The 10087-nt window shown below is 37.3% G+C and overlaps 2 non-coding genes across 2 annotated transcripts; one reads left to right on the plus strand and one right to left on the minus strand.

Annotated features, from left to right (window-relative positions):
* The first annotated feature begins 7122 nt into the window (after positions 1 to 7122).
* LOC141681572 (small nucleolar RNA R71) lies at positions 7123 to 7229 on the plus strand. The gene has a single exon (XR_012559006.1). It is a non-coding gene; the product is annotated as a small nucleolar RNA R71 (small nucleolar RNA).
* Positions 7230 to 9628: 2399 nt separating this feature from the next.
* LOC141680165 (small nucleolar RNA R71) lies at positions 9629 to 9735 on the minus strand. The gene has a single exon (XR_012558276.1). It is a non-coding gene; the product is annotated as a small nucleolar RNA R71 (small nucleolar RNA).
* Positions 9736 to 10087: the final 352 nt, after the last annotated feature.

Here is a 10087-nt window from a genome sequence, read left to right on the forward strand (position 1 = left end):
GAAAAAAAAAGAAATAAAAAGAATTGAAAAGAAGAAAAGAAAAAAAATGTATTTATGCATAATTGATCAAGAGTGAGCTCTTTAATACTCGAGTTATTAAGTTCTAGGGGACTTTGTGCCTAGTGACCTAAGGCTTTTCATAGTCTGGGATCCGCTAACCTAACGCTCGCTACGTGGGTATTATTGTATAAGTCTTTTGGGACCTCATTCATTGCATGGTCAAGTAAGCATTGTTAGTTGTTAAACACACGCTAATAATACACGCAAGTATACGAGTTCGCAAGTAGTATAGAATCTTTTCTAGTTCGTTCCCATATAGGCTGTATTGGTTAACTAATTAATTCACGCACTTAAGAAACAATGTATGGTTATTATTCAATGCTAAGACGATAACAAAGTGAGGTTGTTTATAATTAAGAATTAAACTAATAATTATAACTACAAGAATAAGATTGAATTAATAAATATGACAAACATGGGATTTTAACTTCATTCAATACTTAATTCAATAGCCTTATTGATCTTAACCTTAGCATGCAATAGTGATGACACTAATCAGATAACACTAAACTGATAAACGCCAACTTTTGTTGCGCGAGTACCATACTACCAGACATCCACAAAAGAGATAGAAGCTGAATAGACACCAATTATATTGAGACCCTATATGTCTATAGAATTTGACAACATAACGGTTTAAGCACAAGTTATCTATCTTAATTACACAGGGCAAGTAAGATGGTTAAAATTACCTACGAATCATGCATGACAATACATGAACCTATGCTAGCATGGCAAGTTCTAAATCCTTAAATTCACTTTCGCTTCATTAAGAATTAACACACTACCTTATGAATTTGCGATGCTCATAAGACGAATACGCACAATCATTACTAGGATATCATACAATCACCACATACTAAGGCATCAAACAATTAACTAAAGAAATCCATAAATAAATCCGCTAGAACCTCACGATAACGATTAGCCCATAATTGGACTCATCATCAACGTGGATTCCGATGAAAGCATGGTATATAAAATGTAGTCTTTATAACGAATAAATAAAACCAAGTACAAACAAGAGTATAGGCTCAACAAAACAAGAAACGAGCATCCAAGAATACAACTCAAAATAAAGATTCACCAGAATAAACTAGACCGTCTTCGCCTTTGTTGAATTATGTTATAGGTCTCTTGTCGACTTCTCCTTGTGCTCTGGTAAGTCTCCTTATTAAAAAATGATCTTGAGTTATCCATATATAGCAGTCCAATCAGCCCAGGAGTCCAGAAAACAGAATTGCAATAGAATCAGGATTTTATTATCCCGACACGGCGCGGGCGCGCGCTTCATCAGCGCGGGCGCGCTCGCTTCCTGTACTTCGGCGCGGGTGTGGGCTAGTTCAGCGCGGGCGTGCTGGCCTTCTGCCAAAATTGACTTCTTCCATTTTTCTTGCAGATTCGAGCCGGTCTTCGCGAATTCCAACACCACCTAGACACTATATTAGCACCAAAACAATGTTAATTCACCTGATTACCTAGATAATTCCTGAAATGCAAAAATACGTTAAAACACTTAACAACTTGAGTACAAATGCATCAATCCAAAGCTTATTAGAGCATTACATAGTGTCATAAATGCCACTTAACATACCCCCAAAATTGAATCGATGCTTGTCCTCAAGCATAAACAGACTCAAAGAACAAGAAATAAAAATGCATGAATGCAACTAATATGAATGCAATGATCACCATAGAATAACTAAACCAACCAAAAAACAACACCTCAGCAAATGCAATGATTCGCATAAAGATCAATCAAGTCTCCCAAATCAACCAACAAACAAGAGACGTGCATGTGTGCAAATGCTTACAGATATACTATTGCCACTAGATCGACAACCATGACTCACTACTTATCAAAATAATCGCAAGTTTATAAATAGAATAAAATCTAGACTCAAAATAACTTATAACACTTCAATTCTTATATCAGAGTTTTTTATGGATTCATGCTTTTATTCACAATAACACAACACAAGTATGCTTATTTGATAGTGCAATGAGTGAGGTCCACAAAAGACTTATACAATAGTATCCATGTAGCGAGCGTTAGGTTAGTAAATCCCAGACTATAAAAGCCTTAGGTCACTAGGCACAAAGTCCCCTAAGAACTTAATAACTCGAGTACTAAAGAGCCCACTCGTGATCAATTATACATAACACTTACTCTTCTCTTTTTTTTTCTTTTTTTTTCTATCTTTTTTTTATATTTTCACAAATTTCTGAATGAGTGCGTTTCGCTCCATCTCGCTCAACCCTAGACTACTCATATTGTTAGGGCAAAAACACGCGCTAATATTCACGCAACTATACGCGTTCACAAGTAGTATAAGATATAAATCAGATTCGTTCCCACAGAGACTGGTTTAGATTAAGTTCAATTTATGCACCTATGCAACAATGTATGGTTATCGCTCAATGCTAAGACAAATAACAAATTGGGTTTTTATTAAACTAAGAGATTATACTAAATAACATTAACTAAGAGAATTGAGGTTGAATTACTATATATGACAAACACGGGATTCTAACTTCATTAAATACTTTATTTAATAGCCTTATTCTTCTTAACCTTAGCATGTATTGGTGATGACACTAATCAGATAACACAAAACTAGTAAACGCCAACTTTCGTTGTACGAATACCCTACTACCAAGCATCCACAAAAGAGATAGAAGTTGAAATTATGCTTAGTCCTTATATGTCTATAAGAATTGAAAACATAACGGTTTAATGCGCAAGTTATCTATCGTGATTACATAGGGCAAGTAAGATGGTTAAAATTACCTACGAATCATGCATAATAAATACATGAACCTATGCTAGCATGGCAAGTTCTAAACCTCTATATTCACTGTCGCTTCAATAGAGATTAACACGCTATCTTATATGTTAGCTACACACATAGGACGAATAAGCACAACCAATACTAGGATATCATACAATCACCACACACCAAGATATCGTAACAAATTAATTATTAAAATCCATAAGTAAATCCGCTAGAATCCCATGATAACGATTAGCCCATAATTTAACTCATCGTCATCATGAGTTCCAATGAAAGCATGGTATAAAACAAGGTCTTAATAAATGAATAATAATCAAAGTATGAATAAAAAAGGTCTAGGTTCAACAAGAATGAAAACGAGCATCCAAAGTTACAACTATTTTCAAAGAATCACAAGTAGAAAACAAGATCTTCTTTTTCAGAGTTATTTTGTGCTTCTAGGTCTTCTCCTTGATCTCCCAATCTTCCTGGATGATGAAAACCCTTTTTTTTAAGTATATATAAGCCCCTAGTGGACCTGTACCCTTAAAATTATCAAATTCCACTCAAAAAAGGCTTTTTCAGCAAAATCAGCCGCGCATCAGCATGCGGTCGCGTGCGGGTCTGACGCGGCCATGTGTCAGCATGCGATCGTGTCCACTTCTGACGCGGCCGCGTGGGCGGCTTCTGAAAAATTCTGATGAATCTTATTTTGGCCATAACTTGAGTTCTACTCGTCAGAATTAGGCGATTTAACTGACCACGTGAAGCTAACGAGATTATCTAGAACTTGACAATGGCTTTGGCTTCCAAATCTGATAACTTTTCATTATATTTCCTTTAAAACCTCCTTTCATCATTTAACTAATACCTGAAATGCAATAACATAAAAACACATCAAAATACCAACAACTTGAGTTCAACCTAATGCATGAATGCAACTACGTGAATACATTTAAATAATAATGCAATAGATCCCCTCAGAATAACCATAACCTAATGAATAAGCCAATGCCTCTAAGAATGCAATGACTCAAAATAGAGCTCGAGTAAATCCCACAAACCAACTCACAAACCAGAAACGTGCATATGTGGATGCTTAATAGATATACTCTTGAAACTAGATCAATAACCATAACTTATCTATCATGAAAACAATCACAAGTTTATAAAAAGAATAGATATTAAACCCATAATGACTCACAATACCTCCTTCCTACTAAAGTTATACAAGGATTCATGCTATTATTGAACACATAACAAAGATGCTTATTTGACCGTGCAATGAATGAGGTCCCAAAAGACTTATACAATAATACCCATATAGCAAATGTTAGGTTAGCGGATCCCAGACTATAAAAAGCCTTAGGTCACTAGGCACAAAGTCCCCTAAGAACTTAATAACTTGAGTATTAAAGAGCTCACTCTTGATCAATTATGCATAAACACATACTTTCTTTTCTTTTCTTATTTTCTTTTTTTTTCTTATTTTCTTTTTTTTCAACAGTTTCTGAATGAGTGTGTTTCGCTCCATCTCATTCAACCCTAGACTACTCATAAAACTATGAGCCGGCTACTAGCCATTTGACGCCTAGCCTTACAACAACTAGAAATGAAATCAAAGCTTTTCTCCAATTTAAAAATCAGTGTCTTTACGTCATTACAAGAATAGAAAAAATTCTAAATATAAAAAAGTGATTAAATCTCAACAAATAAACAAGTATGATCATGATCTAGTTCAAAAGCAAACCTATAGGACTTTATGAATTGTTTTATTTTTTTTGGCACGCAAATTAATTCATTAAGACTTAAACATCCCTCTATTCGTTATCACCACACTCAAATCAACATCAACTTATCAAATAGCATAGTTCATCTTAAGGGATCATGCTAAATATGCATGCAAATGCAAATATATGAAATCACATAAAAAACAAACAAATATGTCCTATATGAACAATAATGTAACACTACGAATGAAATACAACTATATACAACATTAATCTATATAAACTATATGGACACACATAAACTAATCCTTACATTATCACCCCCAAACTTAAAATTTTCAATGTCCTCATTGAAGGCAATAATAAGGATTTCAGGCATACCTAGTCGTCAGAAAGATCACCCTTTTCGGGTGGAGGATTAGGTGGCCAATCAACCTCGATACCAGTGGCTCGGAAAATAGTGCCCAAAGCCTGTGTCAAATCTGCAGCAAAACGACGGTGAATATCGTGCATGGCCTCCATACGCCTAATTACTCGCCTATACTGCTCATCACCCACACCAGTCCTATCAACTAACTGCTTCATATGAGAAGAACCCTCTACAAGCACTGGAGGATTCATTCGGCTACCCTCTACATCATCAAAGATATATCCCAAGCCCTTATCATGTAGTGCACCTAAGAATGCATAACTCAAGTGATCTGGTAGTGGGTGAAGCTCAAGTGTGGAAACATCTTCAATAGAAGGCTCGAGACGCTCCTGAGAAATTTTCAGCTCTGCTAACCCAAGAGAATCGAATGGCATATCCAACTTCCTCTTCCTCTGCTCCTTCCTTGTCATCAATAATTGATTTCCCCATTAAGGATCTCTCTAAGGTCTCTGATTTTGGCAATTGCTCAAGTTCTAAATTCACGACAGAGTCTACCCACTCTACTTTAAAGCACTCCTCCTTCGCTGTGGGTAACTTTATTGCCTTGAACACATTAAAAGTGACCTTTTGATCGTGAACCTTCATCGTAAGCTCTCCTTTTTGCATATCGATCATAGTTCGGCCAGTAGCTAAGAATGGTCTCCCCGAGATAATGGGAATCTTCGTATCCTTATGAAAATCAAGAATTACAAAATCAGTAGGAAAGATAAGTTTGTCCACCTTGACCAAAACATCCTCCACTATACCTCGTGGATAAGCGATGGAACGATCAGCTAGTTGTAATGACATGTATGTTGGTTTCGGATCAGGTAGACCAAGCTTCTTGAAGATAGATAAGGGCAACAGATTGATGCTAGCTCCCAAATCATATAAACACTTGTCGAAAGACAAGTTTCCAATGGTCCAAGGAATAGTGAAGCTTCCAGGATCTTTAAGTTTTGGAGGCAACTTCTGTTACAGCACATCACTACATTCCTCCGTAAGAGCAACGGTCTCTAAGTCATCCAGCTTCACTTTCCAAGAGAGAATACCTTTCATAAACCTTGCATAGCTAGGCATCTGTTCAAGAGCTTCATCGAAAGGTATGTTGATGTGAAGTTTCTTGAACACGTCCAGAAACTTAGTAAATTGATTATCCAACTTCTGCTTCTGCAGCCTTTTAGGAAAAGGAGGTGGAGGATAGACCTGTTTCTCCCCTGTACTACCCTCAGGAGGAGTGTGTTCCATTATTTTCTTCCTTGATTCCACTTCTGCTTCCTTCTGCACATCTTCTTCAGCCAAAACTTCAGATTTCAAAACTTGAGATGTTTCAGGGCTTGCAACCTTCCCAGACCTCAATATAATTGCCTTAACCTGCTTTTCTGCTTCCCTCTTGCCTAGAACTTCTGTATCACTAGAAAGCATTTCTGGTAGTCAATTCAATAAGGCGTTAGCAATTTGTCCTATCTGGTTCTCCAGATTCTGGATAGAAACAACCTGGCTTTGGCATATAAGAGCCTGGTTTTTGCACATAAGCCTCAAATCCTCCAATTCAGATTTTTCATTTGAAGATAGACCTGCATCATGAGTTTATTGTTGAAGTTGGAGTTTTTGTCTTGGTGCAAATTGTTGCTGAAAACCAGGAGGGTTGAATTATTTTGCTCCAAACTGATGGAACGGCTGTTGCATCGCATTCTGATTATTGTTCCATCTGAAGTTAGGATGATTCCAGTTGTCCAGATGATAAGTTTATGGAACTGGTTGCTGCGATCTCTGAAAGTTGCTCACAAATTGAGCTGATTCACTAGATATAGCACATTTCTCCGTCGCATGCGAACCTGCACATAGCTCACAAACACTGGTTATCTAATTAACACCCAAGTTAGCCAGAGAATCGATCTTCATAGACAACTCCTTTAGTTGAGCAGTGATAACCATAGTTGTATCCACCTCAAGAACTCCTGCTACCTTGCTCTGTGGCAATCTCTGGGCTGGATACTGATATTCATTAGCAGCCATCAGTTCAATTAAATTATAAGCTTCCTCATAGCTCTTCGCCCATAAGGCTCCACCTGATGGTGCATCGAGCATGGGTCTGGACTGTGCACCCAAACCATTATAAAAATAGTTGATGATCATCCAATCAGGCATTCCATGATGAGGACACTTCATAAGCATGTCCTTGTAGCGCTCTCAAGCTTCGCATAGAGATTCTTCCAATTACTGCACAAATTGAGTAATAGCGTTTCTGATTGCAGCTATCTTCCCCATAGGGAAGAATTTAGTGAGAAACTTTTGAGCAAGATCTTCCCAAGTAGTAATCGAACCAGCTAGCTGAGAGTGTAACCAGCTCTTAGCCTTGTCCCTCAGAGAGAATGGGAATAGTCTCAGCTTCATAGCATCTTCAGAAACACCGTTGAACTTGAAGGTGTCGCAGATCTCAATGAAATCCCTAATATGCATATTGGGATCTTCCGTTGGAGAACCCCCAAACTGGATTGAATTCTGCACCCATTGAATTATGCCAGGCTTGATCTCAAAGGTATTAGCTGTGATAGCTAGCCTGGAAATGCTAGATTGAATGCCATTGATCTTGGGTTGAGAAAAATCCATCACGGCTTTCATTCATGTTGTTGGATCTCCCATTATAATGAGTACCTGCACCACAACAAGTAAACCGTGAAAGTAAAAGAGTCTGAGTCAGTGAACTTTAACGACCACTGATGAGAAGCACATAAACTAAAAATTAACACCGAGTCCCTGGCAGTGGTGCCAAAAACTTGTTAGGGCGAAAACGTGCGCTAATATTCACGCAAGTATACGCGTTCGCAAGTAGTGTAAGATATAAATCAGATTCGTTCCCATAGAGACTGGTTTAGGTTAAGTTCAATTTATGCACCTATTCAACAATATATGGTTATCGCTCAATGCTAAAACAAATAATAAATTGGGTTTTTATTAAACTAAGAGATTATACTAAATATCATTAACTAAGAGAATTGAGGTTGTTACTATATATGACAAAAATGGGATTCTAACTTCATTAAATATTTCATTTGATAGCCTTATTGTTCTTAACCTTAGCATGTAACGGTGATGACACTAATCAGATAACACGAAACTAGTAAACGCCAACTTTCGTTGTACGAATACCCTACTACCAAGCATCCACAAAAGAGATAGAATTTGAATAGATACCAATTATGCTTAGTCCTTATATGTCTATAAGAATTGAAAACATAACGGTTTAATGCGTAAGTTATCTATCGTGATTACATAGGGCAAGTTTCATCTTGGTGTGTGGTGATTGTATGATATCCTAGTATTGGTTGTGCTTATTCGTCTTATGTGCGTAGCTAACATATAAGATAGCGTGTTAATCTCTATTGAAGTGATAGTGAATATAGATGTTTAGAACTTGCCATGCTAGAATAGGTTCATGTATTTGTTATGCATGATTCATCGATAGATAACTCTTACTTGCCCTATGTAATCAAGATAGATAACTTGTACTTAAACTGTTATGTTGTCAAATTCTATAGACATATAGGGTCTCAATATAATTGGTGTCTATTCAGCTTCTATCTCTTTTGTGGATGTCTGGTAAAATGGTACTCGTACAACGAAAGTTGGCGTTTATCAGTTTCGTGTTATCTGATTAGTGTCATCACCATTCCATGCTAAAGTTGAGAATAATAAGGCTATTGAGTGAAGTAATTGATGAAATTAGAATCCCATGTCTGTCATATATATTAACTCAGTCTATTTTATTCTCGTAGTTATAATAGTTAGTGTAATTCTTAGTTATAAACATTCTCACTTTGTTAAAGTCTTAGCATTGAATAATAACCATACATTGTTGCTTAGGTGCGTAATTTCGATAGTTGAACCAATACAATCTCTGTGGGATCGAATCTGATTTTTATCTTATACTACTAGCGAACGCGTATACTTGCGTGAATATTAACGCGTGTTTAGCGACTAACAAGTTTTTGGCGCCACTGCCTGGGACTGCATTGTTAATTACTAGTTTATGTGCTTTCCATCAGTGGTCGTTAAAGTTCATTGACTCGGACATTGTTACTTATTTGTTTCCTTATTTTATTTTAGGTGATCTAGCGAGGGTGTATGCATATGCGTTCGCGTACTCGTAAGAGAACACTGGATAAAGCCGAGGAAGAACTTGTGGTTGTTCGAGGGAAGTTTTTGAGGAAGAAAAGAAGATAGAAGAAGAAGAGAAAGTTGAAGAGCCAATTGTAGTAGCTATGGGTGATCAAGCAGAAAATCCGAAGGCTTTGATGGACCATTATAAGCCCAAGATTAATGACATTCAGTCTAGCATCATTAGAACATCCATCGCAGCTAACACTTTTGAGATCAAGTCAAGCACGATCCAGATGATAGAGAACTCAGTTCAGTTTGGGGGTTCTCCTACCGAAGACCCCAACATGCACATCAGGGATTTCATCGAGATCTGCAACACTTTCAAGTTCCATGGTATGACTAAAGATACTATCAAGCTGCTACTCTTCTCATTCTCTTTGAGGGACAAAGCTAAGTGCTGGTTACACTCTCTACCGACAAGATCTATCACAACTTGGGAAGATCTTGCTCAAAAGTTTCTCACTAAATTTTTTCCCATGGTGAAGACTGCAGCAAGCAGGAATGTCCTTACCCAGTTCGTACAGCAAACTGGAGAATCTCTGTGTGTGGCTTGTGATCGATATAAGGAGATGCTAAGGAAGTGCCCACACAATGGCATGCCTGATTGGATGATTATCAACTATTTCTATAATCGATTGGGTCCTACTTCTCGGACCATGCTTGATGGAACATCAGGAGGAGCCTTATGGGTTAAGAGCTACGATGAAGCTTATGAACTTATTAAACTGATGGTTGCTAATGAGTACCAGAATCCTACCCAGAGACTGACTCAGGGAAAAGTAGCAGGAATTCTAGAGTTGGATGCAGCAACTGCTATAGCTGCCCAACTTAAGGCTTTGACAATGAAGGTGGACACTTTGGCTAATTATGGAGTTAATCAAATCTCTAGTGTATGTGAGCTTTGTGCTGATGTACATGAGACTGATCAATGTGCAATTTCTAATAAATTA

This window comes from Apium graveolens, chromosome 1, assembly GCF_009905375.1.
Source record: "Apium graveolens cultivar Ventura chromosome 1, ASM990537v1, whole genome shotgun sequence".
NCBI classification, from domain to species: Eukaryota; Viridiplantae; Streptophyta; class Magnoliopsida; order Apiales; family Apiaceae; genus Apium; species Apium graveolens.